Genomic DNA, 24875 nt, shown 5'->3' on the forward strand with positions numbered 1-24875 from the left:
AAATATATATTTATTTTTATATTTCACTCAATTATAATATGATTTTGTATATAGCACATCTTCATTATCCATTCATTCACTGTTAGATAAAATTAGGGTTTTTTTTCTATATCTAGGTTGTTGCAATAACATGTGAGTGCATATTTATTTTCAATAGCCTATTTTTATTTCCTTTGGATATACGTATACACAGAAGTAGGATTGCTGGATGGTATGGCTCTATTTTTATTTCTATAGTTCTGTTTTATTTTTCTGGTGAACTCCATACTGTTCTGCATAGTGGCTAAACCAGTTTACAATCACACCAACAATGCACAAGGATTCCTTTTCCTCCACTTCCTTCCCAACACTTACCTCTTGTCTTCTGGAAGATAGCCACTCTTCAAAGTGTGAGGTATCTCATTGTAGTTTTCATTTACATTTATTTCTCTTATGATTAGTGATCTTGAGCACATTTTTATATACATGTCAGCCATTTAAATGTATGTTTGCAAAAATATCTATTTAGTTCCTCTGCCCATTTTTCAATTGGGTTGCTTTTCATTATTATTACTTTTTGCCATTGAGTTGGGTGAGGTTTTTATTAAATTCATTTTGAATATTAATCTTTTATCTGATATATGGTTTGTAATTGTTTTCTCTCATTTCATAAATTGACTTTTCATTTTGTTGTTTATTTTGCAGTGCAGAAGTTTTTAAGTTTGTTGTAGTCCCACTTGTTGATTTTTTTCTTTTGTTATACTTTTGGTGTCATATCAAAAACATAAAATAAAAATCATTGTCTAAACGAATGCTGACAAGCTTCTTTCCTATGTTTTATTTTAGGAGTTTTATACTATCAGGTTGAATGTTTAAGATTTTATCCATTTTGAGTTAATTTGTGTGAGAGATATAAAATAAGGTATAATTTTCTTTTTATGCATGTGTTTATCTAGTTTTCCCACCACCACTTGTCTAAAGAAACTATCCTGTTCCCATTGAATGATCTTGGTTCCTTTATCTAATATTAATTTATTATATATAAAAGTGTTTCATGTGGACAAGTCCTGTCAGGGGTGAGGACAACGGAGATGCAAAGACCCGACTCCGGGGACCAGGTTCAGTGACACAGATCCACTTTATTCAGGAAGTAAGCTAGCTTACATACACAGGTTCAGCCAATAGGATGTTACAGCATGTACTTCATAGCCAATGGCTGAAGAGATCAGGGAGCTGCGTGGCTTATACTAAGTCACTTCCTTAAAGTGGGCAAGCTTCCTTTCTGGGTATGCCCAGGAGGCTTCTGGGAGCTGGAGTATTCTTACAGCATTGCATCAGCCACAGCTGCTAGGAATGCATTCTCCACTCCACCCACATCTCCCCCTTCTCTTTTTATTAAGGCCAGTTGGACTTGATGAATAAGTAAAACTAAAACAACTATAATACCTATTATACTAAATGCTAATAGATTAGCTGGATTAAACAATGAGGCAAGCTTCTGTAATGTTTGACTAGTTAGGAAATAGAATGGGGGGCTTAAACAGGGGATTCCTCCTAGGGGTCAGGATGTCATTGCCCTCCCATTGTGTTACAGAGACCTTCTAGGTGCCGTTAAACATAGTTCCATTTTGATTATAAAATATGGATGTAGGTCCATGCACACCCCCTTCCCACAAAGGTCCAAACACAGAACAGATGGCTTGCCATGGGCTGCGTACTGCATATGGTTGCAAGGCACATTACACAAATTACAACAACATGACAAATCATATAATTTCAACAATTACAAAGGTACATTTCGCCAGTCTCTGAGCACTTTGCCAAAAACACAAAATGTCCTCGGCCTTCTTTCTAGCCCTGGAAAAAGCTTCCCAGGGCAGGGGGATGGCCTCCAGCAAAGCGGTCCCCCACCCCCATCAGGGTATTTTACATTGTCCAAAATCCGTTAGTCCATCCAACAAAGGAGCCAGTGCTCACTCCTGTCGTAGTCCAGGAAATCAGTCCACGCATATGGAGTGTCAGCCACCCCCCTCATTCCTGCAATCCTGGCAGGCCTTACACTGTCCCAAGGAGGAGTACGTGGCAATGGCAGCATTTCCATCTCTGCTCTGGAGAGCATGATACATCCATCCCTATGTCCCAAAATGTCAGCGAATCCACCAGCAGCTTTGCAGGCACTCCCTGCCATTCCAGCAGCCACTCAGCAATGCAAGCCTGGCTTCCGTTCATCCTCCCACCACAGTTGCCACCGTTTACCTTCTGGAGTCTGCGAATCTCAACTCCAGCCCAATTCTCCTCATCCTCCAAAGATGAACTGAAAACACCAGCTCACACTGCCAGGCTCAAGCCCCAGGCTGCCGCCGCCTGCATCTGGGAGTCAGCGGTTACTATAGCACACATAAGCAAGAACAGAGCACTGGGGCCTGGGGGGCCATCAGGGGCAATTCTCTGGGCCTGGCCTGCCAAAGCCTCCACATCCCCCAGGTGATGGGGCATGCACGCTAGCTGGGAGGTCTTCTTCTGGAGCGCTGAGGACCTCTTTCCCTAAGGCATATTTGGTGTGGAGAAGGCCAGGACTGTGGCTTTGGATGGGTGAAGACTGAACCATTTAGTGGATGCCCAAGAAACCCTGTCAATCAGGTTGGGGGGGGGGGGTGTTCCTGGGATCCAAATTGACTGAAAAACACAAGTATAACCTCTCCCTTGTGTTAGAAGAGGGTGTGATTTCCACCACTGTGCTGTGGCTGGGTCCTTCCAGTGTCATTTCAGAGAGAGGGGTGGGGGAGACAGAGAGCGAAAGATACAGAAAAATAGATTAGACAGACAGAAAGAAAAAAGACACATGGGGGCGTATATGCTGGCCCATGGGTCTGCAGCTGGAACACGTGTTGGAGAAAATGGAGTCTGAGAGGTTGGGGTGGGGCATTGAGTCCCGGCATGGAATGCAGATGTAATGACTTCTGCTTTTTCCAGCGGCAGAGCTGATGGCGCAGTTAGCAATTTGGTTGGTTTCGTTTCTGCGTGCTCAGCCACAATTTTGTCAACCTCAGAAGCTAAACTACTTTCCTCCTCAGTGGAGGGGGGTGAATAGGGAGGTAGGGGTTTCTCTGAAAGAGGAGTAGCCTGTAGGACCTTAGGGTCTGGTGGAGGGTCCCCAGCAGGAGCACCAGTCAAGCAGGTGTGTATTGCCAATAAGGCAGAAGTGAGGCTGAGAGGGAAGGCCTGTCCCTCATATACCTTGGCCGAACAAACACGTCGGAGAGCTCAGGCCCAAGTATCCGGGTCCCAGAGCGGCGCATCCTCAATCTAGGGATTGAGAGCAGAGAGAATCTCCCAGTAAGTACAGAGATCCTTTTCACAAACTTCAACTTGCCTACTCTGCAATAGGGCATGCAGGGCTCAAGCCTGCAGGGCTCAAGCCTGCGGGGCTCAAGAGTGAGGGAGAAGATTTCTCATTGCAGAGGGTCACTCACCTATCCCTTGGATGTCGGTTAGGTCCCTGCCCCACGTTGGGTGCCAGTTGTGGACAAGTCCTGCCAGGGATGAGGACGACAGAGATGCAAAGACCCAACTCCGGGGACCAGATTCAGTGATGCAGATCCACGTTATTCAGGAAGTAAGCTAGCTTATATACATGGGTTCAGCCAATAGAATGTTACAGCGTGTCCTTCATAGCCAATGGCTGAAAAGATCAGGGAGCTGCGTGGTTGGTGCTAAGTCACTTCCTTATAGCGGGTGAGCTTCCTTCCTGGGTATGCCCAGGAGGCTTCTGGGAGCTGGAGTATTCTCACAGCATTGCATCAGCCACAGCTGCTAGGAATGTGCTCTCAGCTCCACCCACAGTTTCATTCTGGGTTCTCTATTTTGTTCCACTGGCGTATGCATCTATTTTTAGGAGTAACAAACTGTTTTAATTCCTATAGCTTTGTAATATAGTTTGAAATTAGGAAGAGTGATACCTTCGGTTCTTTTTTTTAATGATTGCATTGGCTATTCAGGGTCTTTTGTAATTTCATACAATGTTTAGCACTTTTTTCTATTTCTGTAAAAACTGCCATTGGAATTTTTACAGAAATTGCATGGACTCTATACAAACTTTGTGTAGCATGGATATTTAACAACATTAACTCTTTCAATCCATAAATATGAGATGTCCTTCCATTTGTTTATTTAAAGAAATTGAAGAAGACACAAAGACTTTGTAGTTTTCATTGTACAGAACGTTCACTTTCTTTGTTAAATTTATTCCTAAATAATGTTTTTGTTGCTCCATGAATAGGATAGTTTTATGTCTTTTTTTTACCTATTTCTTTGTTAGTATATAGAAACTCAACTAAACGCAATGATATTGAGTATTGACTTAATATCCTGCAACTTTATTGAATTCTTTGGTTAGACCCAACAATTTTTTCAGTTGAGTCTTTAGGACTTTCATCTGTAAATAATAAATATTTTTTTCTGATTGGACGCCTTTTATTTCTTTGTTTTGCCTGATTGCTCTAGCTAGGACTTCTGGTACTATATTGAGTAAGATTAATGAGGTGGGCACTCTTGAGCCTAGATTCCTGATCTTAGAGGAAAAGCTTTGAACTTCCATTAAGAATAATGTTAGTTGTGGGTTTGTCATATATGGCTTTTATTGTGTTGAAGTATGTTACCTCTATACCCAATCTGTTGAAGGTTTTTATCATGAAAAGATGTTGTATTTTGTCAAGTACTTTTTTCCATCTGTTGAGATGATCATATGATTTTTATCTTTTATTCTATTAATGTGGTGTATCACATATTGATTTGTGTATGATGAACAACCCTGTATCTCGGGCACAAATTCCACTAGGTCATGGAGTATAATCCTTCTAATAAGTTCTTGAATTATATTCTATTATTTTGTTGTGTTTTTTTTCATCTATGTTTACCTGGAATATTGGTCCATAGTTTTCTTGTAGTGTCCTTCTCTGGCTTGCTATAATGGTAATACTGGATTCATTGAATGAGTTTGGAAGTGTTTCCATCTCTTCAATGTTTTAGGAGAGTTTGAGAAGGATTAGCGTTAATTTTTCTGTAAATATTTTCAGAATTTGCCAGTGAAGCCATCTGGTCCTAGGGTTCACCGTGTTGGGAGGTTTCTGATTACTGATTAAATCTCCTTACTTGTTATTATTCTGTTCAGACTTTCTGTTTCTTCTTGATTTAGTTTTCGTATGTTGTATCATTCTAAAATATTATCCCCTTCTCATAGGTTTTCTAAAAAAGAAAATCATTCATTTTCAACAGATTTACTATAATGTGTTTTGGAGAAGATGTTGAATTACAATAATAAAATAACTTATTAGCTTTGGGAACTTGTATTTCCAAGGGTTATAGAAGTTCTCAGCTATTATATATTTAAATAAAATATTTTCCCCTTCTGCCTCTCTTATCCTTCTGAAATATTTTTTAAATTTTTTTTATATATTCATTTCAGAGAGAAGAAAGAGAGAGGGAGAGAGAGAGAGAGACAGACAGAGAGAGAGAGAGAGAGAGAGTGAGAGAAAGGGGGAGGAGCAGAAAGCATCAACTCCCATAAGTGCCTTGACCAGACAAGTGCTGGGTCTTGAACCGGTGACCTCAGCATTCCAGGTCAATGCTTTATCCACTGTGCCACCCTGGGTCAGGCTGGAATATTTTTATTTTTGTCTTTTTGATGAATACATAGCATTTACCTAACTAAAGGACATCTTGGTTGCTTCCAAGTTTTAACAATTATGAATAAAGCTGCTATAAATATCCTTGTGCAAGTTTTGTGGGGACATAGTTTTTAACTCATTTTGGTAAATACCAAGGAGCATTATTGCTGGATTGTATAGTAAGAGTATGCTTAATTTTTTAAGAAAATGCTAAACTATCTTCCAAAGTGACTGTTCCATTTTTGTATTTCCAACAGCCATGCATAAGAGTTCCTGTTGCTCCCCATCCTGGACAGCATTTCCTGTTGTCAGAGTTCTGCATCTTGGCTATTTCAATAGGAGTGTACTGTTATCTCATTGTTGTTTTAATTTGCATTTCCCTGATGGCATATGATACAGAGCACCTTTTCACATGCATATTTGCCATCTATGTATATATTATCTTCTAAGCTATTTTAAAAGTATTTTTGTACCTAATTTTGGCTATCAAGCTCTAAGCATTTAATTGCACCCATCTATCCACAGTTTTATCCAGATAACCTAGAGGTGTCAGCCTTACACACCTGAGGATGGCACTTCTTCATTTATTAAGAGAATTTTTGAGATCCTGAAGGTTCCTCTAAGATGTAATTGAGTTCCAGATTAGCCTTTAAGACCCAGTTATATGCTATTTGTTCTATTACTAGAAAAATAATAAAAACAAGTGTAGGGGACATATCCTTAACTCATCTAGGGAGTGAGAACCACAGGTGACAGCTGACAGGCTGGTGCAACAGGGCAAAAAATGTGGGAGATTATGAATTAGATTTCATGTTCATGGGTATATAGGCCCTTATTAAAGCAAAAATGTCTATTTACTGAGCTACCTGCCCCTCTTCACCAGAAGGCAGAAAGCAGTAGTTTTCCTGATCATAGTTAGCCCTGAAGCACTGGCCAGATAGCTTGGTTGAATCATTACTCCACTACACCAACATTGTGGGTTCAATTCCCTGTCAGGGCAAATGCAGGAATCAACTAATGAATGCATAAATAAGTGGGATGACAAATCTATGTTTTTCTTTTATCTCTCTCTCAAAATTAATTTAAAGGTTAGCCCTGAGTAGCTGACCCTTCCCCCCACTGCCTTTCTATCCTTGACTCAGGTATTCTTGGAAGAATAGATTTTTGTGCAATTTCCTGAATTTAATTGTTGTTAAGAAGGAACAAAAATACTTCCTCCAGATACATTGATAACTCGCTTTGGAGTTCAGTTTTAGCCACACAGACTGAAGAGTATTAGCCATGGCTGGGTAATACCTAAAACTACTTCTAGTTAATTCTTCTACCAGACACTGGACTTTAATACAAATATTGATCGACTTATGACCTATGCAACTTATGACCATTCAACTTTATGACCACAATCGCCAGCCACAACTGCTCCGCATCTGGCAGCACAAGCGTTGCCCAGCTGGGCGTACGACAGTGCAGACCAGCTTCTAGCAGCACTACTATCTCCACGTGTACCATTTCAACTGTTATCGCAGACTTGGTACAGCAATTTGTGTTTTGTGTCTTGGATATTTTTCATCAAACCCCTCCCAAGATGTCTACCAAGAGGAAATTGTCTTTGCAAATATTAAACCAGTTGTACTAGTAATGCAGTGTTTTACTTAAACCTGATGAATGTAAAAATAAGAAACAAAATGGTGTAGAAATTATATAAATGGCATAAAATGAACAAAGAAAATTATTATATATAACAATAATGAAAGAAAATTACGATAAAATATGACTTAAAGATTTTTATAACATAATTTCACAGTACTGTAAATATAGCCTACTCAACTTACAACCAAATCCTGTTACGACCGGTCTATCAGAACCAATCCTGGTCGTTAAGTCGAGCACTAGCTGTAATAGGTAATTAACAAAACTCAGAGTTTCTATCACCTGAAACAAGGAAAATCAGTGAACTGATATAAAATCTCTAGATGGCCAGATAAAACTTTTGATTTGATAATTTAATGAAATGTTGGACAGCTGGGTAACCTGTTTGGACAGGTTCTCAGAATAATGCACTCTGACCAATTTAACACCACCTTTATATACAACTGCACACCCAGGCAAATGCAAAGATTTTTACAGGAAAAATACACATTCTCCTCTTTGTACAGTTCAGTCAAAAAACACATGAGAATAGTTATAAAGAGAAGGGAAGTTCTTTGCCATTGTCTTTTAAATAGTTAATGACATAAATGCATCTGCCATTCTTGGATGACCCTGTGCCCAGTATGAAGCACCTTAGCCTCCTTTTACTGTTCTGCTGCCCAAGAAAGACAGAGCTGAAAAGTCATTTGCTGTCACACATGTCACTGTATCTGAAACAGCCTGGAGCTGTCAAATGAGCAGCTCTCCATCAGAGTACTGCAGTAGGGTCACAGCTGTCTTTGCCCACTAGAGATAATTCTAGTCTTGGTCTGTAGTTTAGAAATTTTTATGTTATTTTTTTTCTATTTTTGGTATAATATATACCCTTTTCAAAATGTTACATATAGTCCAAGTTTCTTTTAAATAGGAAGAAGACTAGAAGGAAAATACTTTATATTACCTTACTAATCTATCTAAGTCTCCTTGTAGTATGCAAAGCATGCCTGCCTCCTACAGATAAAGCTCTGAGAGTGAGTCACTGCAGACAGCATGAACTTTCACTGAAGCATACAATCAAAAGGAGGAAGGGCAGTAACGCCAAAGGAAGATCAGCTATAATAACAACCTGTTATACATTTTGTGTACTCTCTACTTCTCACCATAAGCATTGTTTATAAGTTTAATAGATTAGGCAAGAAAAAAAGAATAATTTAATGGAAAGATAAATTCCTTTCTAACATCAGTATTAACAAATGTGTATGTTTACTGATATGAAGTTCATTAAAAGTCTTTCATATCCATTGTCTCCTGTACTCTAACCATCCTCTAAAATAAGTATGTTCTTTCTGCAAATAAAAATGAGGTAATGGAACTTGCCCAAAGTCATACAAAATATGTAGTTTTTGCAGCAGGCAAATTCTATCTTAAATTTGCATAATCTTGACCCAGTACTTTTTATTTTATTTTATTTTATTTTATTTTATTTTATTTTATTTTGGAGGAGTGTTATGAGTTGGTTTGAGCCAAATTGACAACAGTTGCCGGGAAACAAAATTTCAGTGGATTGAGAAAATGCTGTTTACACACTGTCTCCTTGTCCTTTAAATTCTCTCAATAATGAATGTGGATCTACCTTCTGTGAGTTTATGCAAACACTTTTATAGTATAGGGAAGTATAGCATAATCAACCTGTACCAACTTAAAGCAACCAGTTTCTTAAGATTACTTTTCACTATGGAAAACAAAACTTTTCTCCTTTCTTCTTCCCTCCCTCCCTCGTTCCCCCCCTCCCCCATCATTCCTTCTCCTTTTCCCCTTCACTCTTCCTAATTTTTCTTATTTGGGAAGATTGCTAATGTATTGCTTGAAGAAGACCCTGTTTCTAGCACACCTCCATTTCTTTATTTGAGAAAAAATTTGTGCTCAACCTGTTCCATTTGCATTATGTATTTGGCCACCCTTTTCTTGAACTTTGGCTTTCCAGGTTGTCAAGATTTTTACTTAACTCTTGAGCCTGCCCTCCTGCCTCTAGTCAAGGGCAGACTTTGCTTAGATTGTGGACATCTACATGATCAGTCCATAACATTGGCATCTCCACTCCCAGACCTTGGCATTCACCCCAGGCTCAACACACATAGCACTACTTGCCTGCTTCTTCATTTATTCTTTTGAATTACTTAAGTATGAACATGGCCTTTTTTTTATTGTAAACTCCTTATGGATGATAATAAACCTGTATTTCTTTCTGCTTCTCCTTAAATACTTAGACTGATATATAAAATCTAAAGTAAAGAGTAAACACAAAATGAAGAATTCTCCTTTTGCTGGTAATAAGATTCCTCCATCTCTTTGGCCATTTTAACATCCCTCTTTCAAACTTTTCAGCTTCAGGGACCAGATGTTTAGAGAACCCTTTAGCTACAGATTGCTGCTGTTTTTTCCAGCTGTAGGGGTCCTATATTTCAGCTTACTTTTAAGCCCTACTGACAATGCCTGTATGGCATTCTTTTTTTGTCTTTATGGCTACATACCTTAGAAAAGCTCATAGATATTGGACTACCTTTCTGGAGTGTGGTTAGTAGCTCAGAGCTTTATGATTCTAACATGTAACTACATTAACAATTGTTTTCTAAAGAGCTTTCTCACACTTGTTCTCCTAGAAGTTTGCATGCTATTTATCTTCTAATCGCACAGCCTATGAGAGCTTCCTAGCATATGTTGCAGTTTTCTGGTGTTTTACTTCACCAAGAATTTAGTGTCATATGTAAAACATTTGCTTCTGCAGATAATTTATCAAATCGATATGTTTTTAAAAAATCCAGATTCCAGATAACATCAGGACTCACATTTCCCCTCTAAAGTTTCCATTCTTCTTTCCCATTGACCTGGGACTTAGAAAGATGGGTTAGTTCTGAACCTCAGAAAACAGTATAACAGTAACTTCAACCTACCCTAAATTTTTTTTCATTAAAAAAAATTTTTATTGAATTTATTGGAGCAACATTAGTTAACAAAATACATATGTTTTAAGAGTACAATTCGCCTGACCAGGTGGTGGCACAGTGAATAGAACGTTGGACTGGGACACAGAGGAGACCCAGGTTCGAAAACTCCAAGGTCGCCAGCTTGAGTGCAGGCTCATCTGGTTTCAGCAAAAGCTCACCAGCTTGAGCCCAAGGTCACTGGCTTGAGCAGGGGGTTACTCAGTCTGCTGTAGCCCCCCAGTCAAGGTACATATGAGAAAGCAATCAATGAACAACTAAGGAGCTACAATGAAGAATTGATGTTTCTCATCTCTCTCCCTTTCTGTCTGTCTATCCCTATCTGTCCCTCTCTCTCTCTTTCTCTGTCTCTGTCACAAAAAAGTACAATTCTTTAACACAGCATCTGTATATTGTATTGTGTGTTTACCACCCAAAGCCAAGTCTCCCCCTTTACCCTTTTCCACCCCCACTCACTGCCCTTTCCCTCTGGTAGTCACCATACTGTTGTCTCTAAGACAAATACCATATGATTTCATTTATGTGTGGAATCTAATGAACAAAATAACAAACAAAATAGAAACAGACTCATAGATACAGAGAACAGACTGACAGCTGTCAGAGGGGAGGGATTTTGGGGGGCTGGATTTAAAGGGAGAAAGAATTGAGAAAAAAAAAAAACAATAAAAACCACCACCAACTCATAGACAAAGCCTATCCTGATTTTAAATATAAGTATAGCTTGCCTATCATTTTATTCTCAGATTGATTAGAAACAGTTTTAGTTTTGTTTTTTGTCTTGAGTAAAAATACAGAGTCCTATTGACTTAGATTTATGGAAAGTTCTTCTGAACTACTAAAGTCCAAATCTTCATGAGAGAGAATGTATCTGATAATTGTTAGTGCTATTTTTGACAGATGTTCAATATGTAATAATGATCTGCTGTTTGACTAATCCAGCCAAATCAACAGCTTTAGGCAGAATCCAAAGGCCAGTTTGGGAGCACTGCCAATATCTATTCTAAAGTTTTATATAAATCCTCAAATGAAAAAGACTGAAAGAGAAATAAATGTGATTCATTGGACTCTATTTAAAAACGGAGCACACAGCATAGCTCAAAAAAAAAAAAATCCAAGCAGAATAAATAAATAAATAAAAATATGGCCAGTCTAATAGTTTGTAGGTTCAATATTTACCAGTTTGTATACCATCTGAGCTATTTTCTTTAATCAAACATGCACATGGCACTTTTATCCTCAAGGGACATTATCGCCATGACAACTTTATCAGACTAAACACTGAAATGCAGCTCTTGGAGTGATCTCAATTTGGGTATGGTTTAGACTATTATTTATGTTATTCTTTTATCAACATCCTTGGTGTGCCCAATAGAAATGGGAAAAAATTTTTAATGACTATTAAAATCACAATAAAAAATGTAAAAACTTTACAAAGAGAAAAGGAATAAACCATTAGGCTGAAAAATGGGCAATCAAAGGAGCTATTGCACTCGGCAGATGGAAAAGCAGCAGGTGCCCTGGTGTGATGGGACCTTGCTTCCCATCATGCATGCTCTACAATGATGCAGGCTGACAGGGAAGGGAATTAATGTGTTGGAGTAGGTACTTTCTGTCCATTAGTTGATTCCCAGTACATCCACACAGACTGCTACCCGTGGCTCTTTGATAAAATGGTTTAAAATACATGACTTCAAAGCTGTATGGGGAAGGACAGCTGTGAGTGACCCTCCCTTCAATGCTTCAACTTAACAAAGTGTGAGTGACCAAGTAAATATTTCACCACCCCAAACTGGGATTAGTGATTTCAGTCCATGTATAAATTACTTGAATACAGATGTAGTGAATACATCAAGTTGACCAAGGGCCACAGGCTCTTAGTGTGGGGGATGGAAGGGCACACTGATGACCAGAATTCTCAAGGTAACAAATTAGCTCTCAAACAAATGAGTCTCAGGAAGGCTATGAGAGTACATTCACCCCTTTGCTCTCAGAAAAGTAAATGCCAAATTATGAAGATGCAATCTGAACTGGGGGTCAGTTTAGACAGATATAGCACATTAGGCACAGAAAGTGCTAACGTTCTGCAGCTTTGTCATATATCAGGCTGGTTTCTTTCTGCTTCCCTCCTTTCCTTGCTCTTTCTTTCTTTCTTTCTTTCTTTCTTTCTTTCTTTCTTTCTTTCTTTCTTTCTTTCTTTCCTTCTTCCCTTTCTATCCCCTACCCTCCTCTTTCCTTTCTTATTCTTATTTTTTTCTTTCCTTTCCTTTCCCTTCCCTTCCCAAGCTTGAGTTTGTGTTCCAAATCTTTAACACAGCCACCCGCAAGGCCTGTGAAAATGAGAGTGAAATAGAAGCAGAGTTTGAAATAAAATTTCAACAATTGATAAGATTATTTCTTTCCAGATCTTAGTCCAATAAACTAATTGAATTGCCAAATTGTTAATTAGCTTGGATGTTAAGACAACTAGATTAAGAAATGGCAGACTGTATTTTTTTTCTGTCCATTTTCATGACTGAATTGGAAAACCAAGTCTGGCAATACCACCCATTATGTGGTCATCAAAGTAAGGAAATGAGTGTGGGCTGGCAATTATGTTATTATCTCAGAAATTACGTACACATCAAAGAAGCATTACCAATCTAAAAATTCAATTCAGTCCTTTCTTGTCCTCTGCTCTAAGGGACATGTTATTCAATCTCAAAATATCCTGTGTTTTTCCTGCATACTTATCACATTGGCATTTATAAATAATTTTCATTTAATGTCTGTCAAACCTCATTAAATTCTAAGAGACACAAGGAAAGAAACTAGAGATGTCTTTTCTTAGTACTAAGCAAAATACAGGTCACATTGTAGAAGCTCAGTAAACACTTGTGGAGAGAACAAAAAGAAAGAGAATAGGGGGAGGAAGGTAGGAAAAAAAGGATGGAAGGAAGGAAAGAAGGAAGGAAGGAAAGAGATAATGTAGAAAGAAAAGAAGAAAGGAGGATGAAAGAATACCCAAAGATGAGAAATAATCTTCAGCACCTTTTTATTTTATATGTCTTCTTTAGAAGCTTCTACAAAAGCTTTAAGTTTATTGAAATGACTAAACAAACTCTACACTAAATAAAAAAGTGAGAAAAAGTGAGGAGGAGGAGAATATATCTATGTTGATAATGATGGATCGATCTTATTGAATGTTGTCCAAGGACATTTGAACAGTAAAAAGACCCTTAGTCTTGAAATTTATTTCATAAAGACACAATGGAAATGGAAGTATTTCAGCAAGAATAGAATGAATTTTACCTTATTCAGGGGCCATACCCAAAGAGCTTAAAATTATCTTTTAATGTATTGTGGTTTGTATCCCAAGTGTTTGATAGTACAGGACATTATTTAACTTGGTTCAAATCACTCTTTTATTCACATCCCTTCTTAAATCATGTCTGAGTAAGTATACTCACTATGCAGAATTATGCTAGGCAGTGATATTTTTAATGTGGGAGAAAACAGTGTATACAGTAAATTCTGTGGGAATTACGGTGACCAATGATAATAACACCTAAAGTGTGCAGCACTTAATAGTTCCAGATGATTTAATATTATTATATGCTTCTTAACAGAATTAGTTATTCTTGCTTTTTAACCTTTAACAGGATAGTGAATCTGTGAGTGAGGATTTCCTAACCATGTAACATTGGTAAAGTTTCTTAACTTCTCTATTCCTTAGTATTTTCTTCTAAAGCTATCAAAAAGGATTGATCAAAGATTAAATAGAATAATGCATGGAAAATACTATGCTCAATAAATGTTGAACATTATTAGCAGCATTATCATTATTTAGTAGCTCAGATAGCATTAACTATAATTTACAGATCATAAAAGAAACTCAAAAAATTAAATGACTATTTCCTTTTAAGTGGTGATCCCAGAACTCTTCATTTCAAATTCTGAAACCATCAGACTCCATATGGTTGGCAGATGTGTGGTTCCCCTGGAACACTTTTATTACGGGATCCTAGGGACAGTGACTTGGTATAAATCCAATACATCAAGCCAGTAGGATCAGGATGCTAGAAGCCAGGCCTCCTGAAGAAGTTACTCAATATCAACTCCTTCCCAAAGCTTCTGAAGAACCAAACACCTTGGCTTATCTTCATTTTAGCTCTTGTCAGTTTCAAAAGAGACAAACTTCTAGAGCTCATATTGATGTGTTTGTGTGACTATTCCAGGCTGCTAAAATTGACAAGTGCTGAAACCGATGAAAGTAACCAATTTGTCAATTCCAGCAAGGGAAAGCTTTGAAGGCAGAGATTGACCCAGTCCATACTTTTCCTGTCTGATGGTGGAAAATTTAATTGTTCCTTCACTTTCAATTTTTTTTTGTGACCCCTGGCTGTTTGGCTCAGAGGTAGAGCATCCACTGGGTATATGGGTGTCCTGGGTTCAATTCCTGGTTCGGGCACACAGGGGAAGTGACCATCGGCTTCTCCACCCATCCCCTTCCCCCTTCTCTCTCACTCTGTCTCTCTCTTTTCCTCTCACAGACATGGCTCAATTGATGCAAGCACAGTCAGCCCCAGGCACTGAGGATGGCTCCATGGAGCCTCTGCGTCAGGTGCTAAAAATAGCTCAATTGTGAGCATGGTCCCAGATGGGGCTGCTGGGTGGATGCTGGTCTGGGCACCTGTGGGAGTCTGTCTCTCTCTTCTCCTCTCATTTGGAAAAAAGAAAGGGTAAAAATAGTTTTATGTTTACTCTCAGAAATTATTTTTGACTGTCCTCTAAATACAACCTGAATTGGCCTGACAATTTGAACAGATGGTCAGTTCCATCAAAATTCAATCCAGTGTCTTATCAGAATGTTGTTTTACATTGGATTGATTCAGTGGTGGGGTTCAAATAATTTAACAGCTGGTTCTCTGCCCTAATGACCATTTCAAGTATAAAAAAAAGATACAACAAAATGTAGTTTATTATTTCATGCATTTGATACTTAAATAAGAGTTTTAAAATATTAATGAAAAAGTATTAAATAATACCTGACAAAAAAGCAATAAAACTGTTATTTAAGATATTTCCATATCACTTCATGATTGGTGTCCTCACTTGCAATTTTCTTCACTTTTATCCAAGCATCATCGGCTGTGTGATTTATTCTTAACCATTTTTTCACTGTAGGAGTAGGATCCCATTCCTTTACCTATGGACAGAATGAACATTACTGCAGGTGTTTAGAATACACTGTTGCACAGATGAACATTTAAAAAAAAGAGTAAGGAATGTAAATTTGTGATTTCCACATTCAGTGACCGCCCAGGTGCCCACCTGAGAGAAAACCTTGATTACAAGTGCCATTTTAACAGCTGGTTTGTTGAACTCAACAAAAATTTAAGTATTGGTGCTGCCAAACCAGTGAAAACCAGCTGAATCTCACCACAGGATTGATTGATTAATTTATTCAAAATGGTTTTAAAAATTGTAAAATGTGTAATTACTTTAAACCCTGCTGCTTTTGAGTTTTGATATATCCCATGAAAACCACATTGCTTTGATTGATTTACCAGTCAAAAACTCAGTCAAATCAGCCCAGAAATCCCTACTGCATCTATCAACTATCTGATTATGACAAATTCATGACTGATTAAATCAAAATGGTTGATAGATACTTAGAATTATACTATAGGAGTTAGACATATGAGTTCTAGTCTGCTATTTTCCAGTTGTGTGACCTTGTCCAAGTTACCAGCTTTGACTCTCAGCCTTTCCCCAATAAAATGAGAAGGTTATATGATAATAATAGCATTTGCCAAAGTGCATTCTAATACTTTCTCTCATATGATATTAATAAGTCTAACAAAAAAGCTTATGATTAGATAACTTTGGAAAACATTAATATGTTTAATGACAATAAGACATCCCAGAGCCTTTATCATTATACATGTTTAATAGATATGAATCTCAATCACAAATCTTGATGCACAATAAAATTATATTTTCTAGACTATATACTGCCAAACTGATGAGAATATTCTTTTCAGTCATGTTGGTTCTGAAATCTCCAGAGGCAAAAGATACAGGCGGCCCATTTGTATCACTCACAAACTTTGTTTCTGGGAATGCCTATATTAGGGATTAGCAAGCTTTATCAATAAATGAAAGATAGAAAATATTTTAGGTTTTACAGGCTGTGCAGACTCTGTTGTAACTACTCACCTCTGCCACTACTCATTTTTATCATTATAGTGCAAAGTAACCAGACACACTATATAATTGTAAAACATTTTTATTCTTTTCATAAACCATTTTAATTAAATTTTTTTTTAACTTTATTTTTTGTGACAGAGACAGAGAGAGGGACAGATAGGGACAGACAGACAGGAAGGGAAAGAGATGAGAAAAATCAATTCTTCCTTGCGGCACCTTAGTTGTTCATTGATTGCTTTTTCATATGTGCCTTGACCAGAGGGTTACAGCAGCACAAGTAACCCCTTGCTCAAGCCAGTGACCATGGGGTCATGTCTATGATCCCAGGCTCAAGCCAGTAACCCTTTGCCCAAGCTGGTGAGTCTGTGCTCAAGTCGGCGACCTCAGGATTTTGAACCTGAGTCCTCTGCATCCTGGTCCAATGCTCTACCCACTTCCCCACCACCTGATCAGACTTTTAAACAATTTTAAAATGTAAAACCTTTCCTATCTTGTGGACCATATAAAAAATAGATGGTGTACTGGGTTTGGCTTGCAAGCTGTGTGGTTTGGCATCCTCTGGTCTAAATGACCAGCTAGCCCCTTGCTGTGTCTGTGCCATGCTGGTTTTATCACAAGAACCTTTGCATGATTCTGTAGTCCCACCTGCCTAGCCGTTTCCTCTTGGAGTCTGAGCATCACAATATCATTCTACTCAGAGAAGAAAAGGGAGGTTCTCCTTCTTGCAAGACCTCCAGATTCCTCTAAATGTGTCCACCAACATTATCACCTTTCCCCACCTTAACAAGCCCCAGGAAATTCACAGAAAAATTAGTTTGGTGGGTTTTTTTAAGTGAGAGGAGTGACAGACTCTCACTGTGCCCCAATCGGGTTTCACTTGACAACCCCTCTCTGGTGTCAATGCTCAAATCAACTGAGCTATCCTCAGTGTCTGAGGCTGATGCTCGGCCCAACTGAACCACTGGCTGCAATAATGGAAGAGAAAGAGAAGGGGGAGAGGGAAGGGTAGAGAAGCAGATGGTCACTTTTTATGTGTGCCCTGACTTGGGATCAAACCCAGGACAACTGTACACTGGTCCAATGTTGTATCCAATGAACCAACTGACCAGGGCTATCCTTTTGCACTTTGATAGTATCTCCAAACCTCCCTCCCTTACTGCATTACTTCTACTTCCTACCATCATAACCATTTTGGAATTAATGAAAACAGGACCTGATTAAAACATGAAGCTACAGGGAAAGATAAAAATATTTAAATCACTAAAAATACCATTCTTATCATACAGGCATTATGAATGTTTAAATGCTCTGCAACATTGTTCAAATGGTTTTGACCATGGAATGCTTTTTAAGGACATCTTAAAGGAGATTTTTCCAATGGCTGCACTTTGGGAAGCAACAGTCAGGAAGGTGTCTAGGGTCGCTTACAGCCAGCAAGTATTCTCATGAGACCTAGTGCTCTGCAAGAAGAAACAATCCCAGATTAGATTGGGCTGATGTTGCTATTAATCTAGAGGCTGTATTTTATCTCCAGCACACTTTCTTCCTATTCTAATTTAACGCTTTCTCATATATAATAACTTTTGTATATTTAGAGTATGTTTTTTTTTTATTTTTTTATTTTATTTATTCATTTTTAGAGAGCACAGAGAGAGGAAGAGAGAGAAACAAAGAGGGAGAGAGAGGATAGAGAGAGAGACAGAGAGAGAGGGGGGAGGAGCTGGAAGCATCAACTCCCATATGTGCCTTGACCAGGCAAGCCCAGGGTTTCGAACTGGTGACCTCAGCATTTCCAGGTCGACGCTTTATCCACTGCGCCACCACAGGTCAGGCCTACAGTATGATTTTTGGTGGGGCAAATGTCAAGATGTTCATAGTTATAACTCTCCTTAACTGCCTCTCATATAACATATCAGCAATTTTCAACCGGTGTGCTACAAGCATTTTTAAAACATGCAATACCTGACTATTTAGTCAAGGGCACTGACCTCTTTACCAATAGGTTGTCAAATAGAAAAAAATAAATGACAACAGCCAATATAACAATACTCATCGGTGTGAATGAATCAAAATTAAACCTATTATTTTTTAGATTGCCAAAAAACAACATATTTTTGGTGTGCCACAGAATTTTAGTAATTAATCTATATATGCCATAAGATGAAAAAGGTTGAAAATCACTGTGTCATATTATAGTCAGGTTGTTGGATGATGAATGAACTGGTTTTCCCCACTCATTTGACTTCAGCCTCTTTTATAAATCAACTGCTTGATTCGTCACAATTGTTAAACCTTTATTTCTGGAGAATATCTGTCTATAGCTAGATATTTTATATAGTCAATATGGTTTCTTTATGAACTATCAATCTGTGCCCGGAAGAATGGCCTTAAAATGCATGGTACCTAGACTTTTTGGATGATAAAAACGAAAGAAATCTAGAAGAAACCTCATTCTTGAAATAACGCCTTTGGTTTTTCTGACACGATACTATCCTGTGATCACTGTTGTCTCTCCTGGCCAAGACTACATTTCAACCTTCTTTGTGTAAGAGCAAAACATCTGTGACTGTATCGACCTTGAGTAGGAACATAGAATAGGGACAGCGTTCAGTGCCTTGAGGCAAAAGCCACAGTGGCATCACTGACGGAAAGTACTGAATGCAGTACCATGCTGAACACAGAACAATAGGAATAGAATTAGCACTTCTGGTTAATCAATAGGTGGGATAGATATCTCAAAAGTGAGCTACTTCCCTTGTCCTTTTGTCTGCTCTAAAGAAGTTCTCCTTCCTGACTTCCTCATTCTCATCTCTGCTTCTATTTGTATCAATAAATACCTGGGAGGACTGGGGGTTTGGATCATTCTCATAAAACCTGTATAGTGGATTGTGAGCTGGTCTCCTCTAGGTCCCTCAGTGCACTTCATGTGGTCTCTGAGTAATCATTGTCTGTGTGACATGTGGCTGTCTGCCTCCTTATAAAATTCTCCAAGTTTAACAACTTCAGCTGTGAATAGCTGACTGCAAACGTTTTTGTTCTAAACTCTCTAATTTTTGATTCATACGTTCATTTATTCATTTCTTTATTTATTATTTATTATTTATTATTTATTCGGTGCCTACTAAGTTTCTGGCTCTATGAAAGTTATATGGTGAACAAATAAGACAGACCCCTGCCCCCATGAACTTTAATGCTTAATGGGGGAGTTAGATATTCCACAAGCACATGAACAAAAATGTAGTTTATATTATGTTATATAGTAGGTTTTGCCTAAGAGTGTCCTGGTTTTAGTATTGAAAGACCTGCATCCCAAGAAATGTCTGATTCCTGGGCAAACAGGGATGGTTGATCACCCTACAGGTTTAAAAGCTTGGTGCCATAAAAGGGACTGGCACAAAGAATATACTTTATATTGCATGACCTGGAAAACTTTCTGGAGAGGTGTCATTCAAACTGAGAGCTGAAAGTTCAGAAAAATAAACAAACACATATAAAACAAACAAATGAAGCCCAGCCATATGAAGAGAGGAAGGACAGGATGTCCAGACAAAAGAAAGTCTGTTTACAAAGAATGTGAGACATTCAAGAAGCTAAAAATAAAGCTATTTAATATACTTTTTATTGATTGATTTGAGAGAGAGAGAAAGAAAGAAATATCAGTTTGTTGTACCACTTACTTATGCATTTATTAGTTGATTCTTACATATGCCCTGACCAGGGATCAAACTCACAACCTTGGCATATTAGAACAATGCTCTAACCAACTGAGCTACATAACCAGGGCCAAAAAAGCTATTTTAACTAATGTTTTTAACTATATTAAACAAGTTAGATGGCAGGTTGAGATAAATTAAAGAGACAAGAATGACTCATAGTCCATAGTAAGAAGTCTGGGTCCCATTTTAGGTGCAGTAATAAGCCATTGCCTAACTTAAAAAGACGACTTTCCAAATATGTATTTATTGAGATCCTAACCCAATAGTACAAAAAAATTAAAAATAGTTTTTTTCAACACGTACATTATTTATTAGATAAGACCATCCTTGTTATAACCAACTATAAAGCAGGGGATTGAGGGCTTAAAGCAGGGCAAACAGTAAAAAAGGGAAATTCAGAAGTAAAGGAAAGGCTTACCCTATTCTTTCCACCTCAGCAGATCCTCTGGTTCTTTCACCTTCAGCTTCAAGTTTTTCAACAGTCATTGGTTTTTCCACATTTGTATACAGTGTGTCTGCAAAGACATGGTCAGTCACAGGAAAGCAACACTTTTGACCAGTCACAGGAAAGCAACAAAAGACAATAGAAATGTGAAATCTGCACCAAATAAAAGGAAAACCCTCCCAGTTTCTGTAGGATGATGTGGCAGCATGTGTGCATGCATAGATGATGACGTAACATCGTGTATACAGCGGAGCAGCCCACGGCCATGCCAGTTGAGATGTGGACGGTACAGAGGAAAGTTCAGTGTGTTCTGTGGCTCACTGAATTCAAATCCGTGACCAAAGTGCAACATGAATATCGGTGCGTTTATAACGAAGCACCACCACATAGGAATAACATTACTCGGTGGGATAAGCAGTTGAAGGAAACTGGCAGTTTGGTGGAGTAACCCCGTTCTGGTAGGCCATCAGTCAGTGACAAGTTTGTAGAGGCTATACGGGATAGCTACCTAAGGAGCCCTAAAAAATCTCTGCGTGAGCCCACATCGAACTGCACTGAATAGGTATGAAACTGGGAGAGTTTTCCTTTTATTTGGTGCAGATTTCACATTTCTATCGTCTTTTGTTGCTTTCCTGTGACCAATCAAAAGTGCACCATGACTTTACGGACACACTGTACACTATTTCATATTTCCATGTGCCTGTTCTACCTGGGGCCTTACAGAGAAGTGATTGGGGTGGATGATCTCTCTGCAGTTAATTTGCAATTCTCCCCCAGATAGTGCTTTTTGGTAGGATGACCTTGACCTCACCCATTGCAGCCAGGGTAATAGGAGATCCTCTTCCTGCACAACCTAAGAGGACCATGGGCCATGTTCCCCAGCGAGGGGAAAGGCACACTGACACATGACTCAAAGCATCCATTTTGCATATGCAGACATAGTATAGCTGGTCCACATGTTGATGTTTGAAACTTTGAAGAAAGTACAGTAAGAACCTACAAAAAATGCTATAGGCTTTGGTTTCTGGCCGAGGTCTTATGCAAGAATGGTGCATTTCATTATCTTGCATTAACAACTGTTGTAAAGAGAATGGAGTTGTTGACAGACATTTTCATTCCATAGAGTAAATACTCAATCATGATGGAGAGTGTGGTTGTTAACTACCGTGTTGCTAGGACAGGAAAATCAAAATTATTTTTTATTGTTTGTTCCATGTCAAAAAATATTCTTATTTAAATGTCCTGAGATTGCTCTCAGTCAAATCCAAGGATCAGACTGGTCCACAAATTTGTTTTTGTTAGTATGATAATGAGACTTCAATTGTAGACCAAAAATGATATTTATTAAAATTTGTGATTGCACATTAGAGAGTCTAATAGTACTCAGGAGGTCTTGAAGCTATAATTTAGAGCCTCTACCTCACCTTATTCTGAACATTTTACTTCTCAGAAATGGCTAGTTAAGTGCATCTGTTTATATAAATTTGGACTCCCAACCTGAATTATTTTCAGCAGTATATGCTATGATTAATTGGCACTTCAGACATCCTTTTTTTTCCCCAGGGATTATCTGTTTCTGAGCCTCTGAGATAGAATGATACGCTCATCTCTAAAAAATACACATTTTCTATGCAGCTGTCAAAGACTAGCATCCAGCAATGGTGGTGGGCATTTGCTCTTGACTCCCTATCTTAATTCATTAAACAAGCTATTTTAAAGTTAAATCTAACAGCCAGCCAAGCAATCCGTTTGTGAAGGCCACTCTCCCTGAGTCAGTTTCTTAGCTACTTTTCTTTTTTATTATTAAAGGCCAAGTTTATAATCCCTGACTGTGTTCATCACTGCTGAGTGTTGACAAGCCACAAACACTGTCACTGACAGTACTTAAAAATGCTGCTGGGTTAATGCTGACATATTGCTACATTCTGAGGGCCTGTTGATGTGTTTTCATTTATAATCTAATTGCATGTCCACTTCTAAAAGTCAGCTCCCACTGTGGAATAGATAAAAATACAATTGCCAAATGATATGTGTAATCATTCAGTGCTTTTAATCCCAAAAGGTGATATTGCAGTGACATTGAGAAAATTAGATCTATTCTTCATGCAATTATATGGCTACACTTTCACTCTAATACCATTCTAATTGGGAAGGAGCATTGAAATATGAAGCTGGGTGAGTTTCACTCTCTAATTATCAGCATAACTCATTCTTACAATAGGTTACCGGAAAAGACAGTTGCCAGAATGCTTTGATAGTCCCAATGTTTATTGTTGTTTGCATGTCAGGTAAAGTTTGCTTTCCTCCTATAAAATTTAGCTTGCCACTGAGAGCTTACCTAGAAATAAAGATTTGGGTGAATGTCCGTAATTTATTTAGTCATTTTATATCTTTGAAAAGAAAAATTCCATGTGTATAAATGTCTCCTAATTTCCAAATGGACCCTCATTGTGAATACTTGGCCCTGTATTTTACAGGTTGGTTGATAGGCTCAAATATATAATAAAAATTCAGGTTATTTTGTATACTATTAAGTGGTGTACAAATATGAACTATTGCTGTTATAATTATTGCTGCTGGTTTATTATTATTATTATTAGTTGATGTTGTTGTTCTTGTTTTGTGCCAGGAACTTATTTAGTTGACTTTGTGGACACTGCTTATAAAAATTATGGAATGTCTCTGGCCTTAATTCAATTGGACCCTTACTGTACAAATCAGTGGTTATCTGGATACATGTGTATTTATTAGGGATTATCCTGTATTCCCTACTCTTGGAATCATGGATTTATAGAACAAACACTACAGCTAACGTGGCATTATATCCCATCAATTATTTTATTAGATTATAAACTCTATATAGGCAACAACTCTGCCTCTTCATAGAAGGCATTGAACAAATAGCTGCAGATTATATGAAAAGAACACCTTTATTTTACATTTCTTCATTTTTTATGAGCACATGTTTTTATGTCACTGGGCTCAGATATAATAACTGTTTCAAAATCCTTGACTATAAATTTCAACATCTGGGTTATTAGTTATCATGGTATGTCTCTACTGATTTTCCTTTCCCTTGAGAAGAGATCAACTGTTCCAGATTTTTAAACTTTAGATTGTATTCCATATATTATGAGTGATGTTTTGGAGACTCTGGGATGTGTTATTTTCTTGCAAAGATTACTGATTTTTTGTTGTTGTTAGTGGGCAATTTGACTTGCCTCATACTGAAAACTGTCTTGTGCAGCAACTCAAATATCAGTTCAGTTCTTTTATTGGTAGCTGTACTGCTTGCAGTATTCTCTCTGCATGTATGGTATTGGAGTCTGAGAATTACATGGACTCTATACATAGAACATATTGCTCATTATCTCTGGCTCTTTTTTTTTTTTCCTGGAACCCCTCTGCCCCCACACTTCCACGGGTTGTGCTTGGTTCTTTTTATTTTATATGTAATGCTGTTTAACTTCAAAAGCATTTCAGAATTCTAAACATACAAAAAAATTGAAAATCAAGTTTAGTACAGAAGGTTCTTGAAATTTCATTTGAGAAGTGGCTCTTCATTTTGCTCACAATGAAGACTTTTACAGTTTGTTCAAAAACAGCTTAAAACTACTGTACATAACTAAAAAAAGATCTAAATACTTCTCATTACAACTGACCCCCCCTTTTCACACCTAAGAATAGAAAAAGAATGCTATGTCACTATATACAAAAACAAGACAGCCTGAAGCTAAATGGATGCCCACTGCAGTGTCCATAGATCCAGCCTTACAGAGCATGGCCCCTCCAGAACACATTGTTCCCTCAGCCCCAACACCTAGCAAGGAGCATCAAGAGTTTGTTTTGGTTGTCTTGTTCTTTTTATAAACTATATATGTGTACAGTTGATAACTCAGGATTTCCAGCCAATAACCATATAGTCAATACCAGCTTACAAAGTGGAAAATAAGATGCCAGCAATATCTTTAAATGCCTTGTCACACCAACAGCATGTTGCACAAAGTGAAGAGAAGAACATGAGAGGCTTTTCATTTTAAAAACATTTAGAAATATGTACAACTTTGATATAGTTTCAGAATGCTCAGGACACCCATGGCCACTTTATGTAAACCACTGACAATTTCTAAAGCACTTTGAGAGACTACATATGATCATGGTCCAATGTGCAATGAATCCTTATGAGGGCAAGAGACATATCCCAAATAAAAGCTGTATCAATTACAGGCCCAGGCCAATGGCTCAGTGG

General features: G+C 37.9%; 1 pseudogene; it reads right to left on the reverse strand.

Moving 5' to 3' along the window:
• Window positions 1-24875, reverse strand: part of LOC136377084 (high mobility group protein B3-like) — a 40964-nt pseudogene that overhangs the window by 14719 nt on the left and 1370 nt on the right.

Source organism: Saccopteryx leptura, chromosome 6, assembly GCF_036850995.1.
Source record: "Saccopteryx leptura isolate mSacLep1 chromosome 6, mSacLep1_pri_phased_curated, whole genome shotgun sequence".
In the NCBI taxonomy this organism is placed as follows: domain Eukaryota; kingdom Metazoa; phylum Chordata; class Mammalia; order Chiroptera; family Emballonuridae; genus Saccopteryx; species Saccopteryx leptura.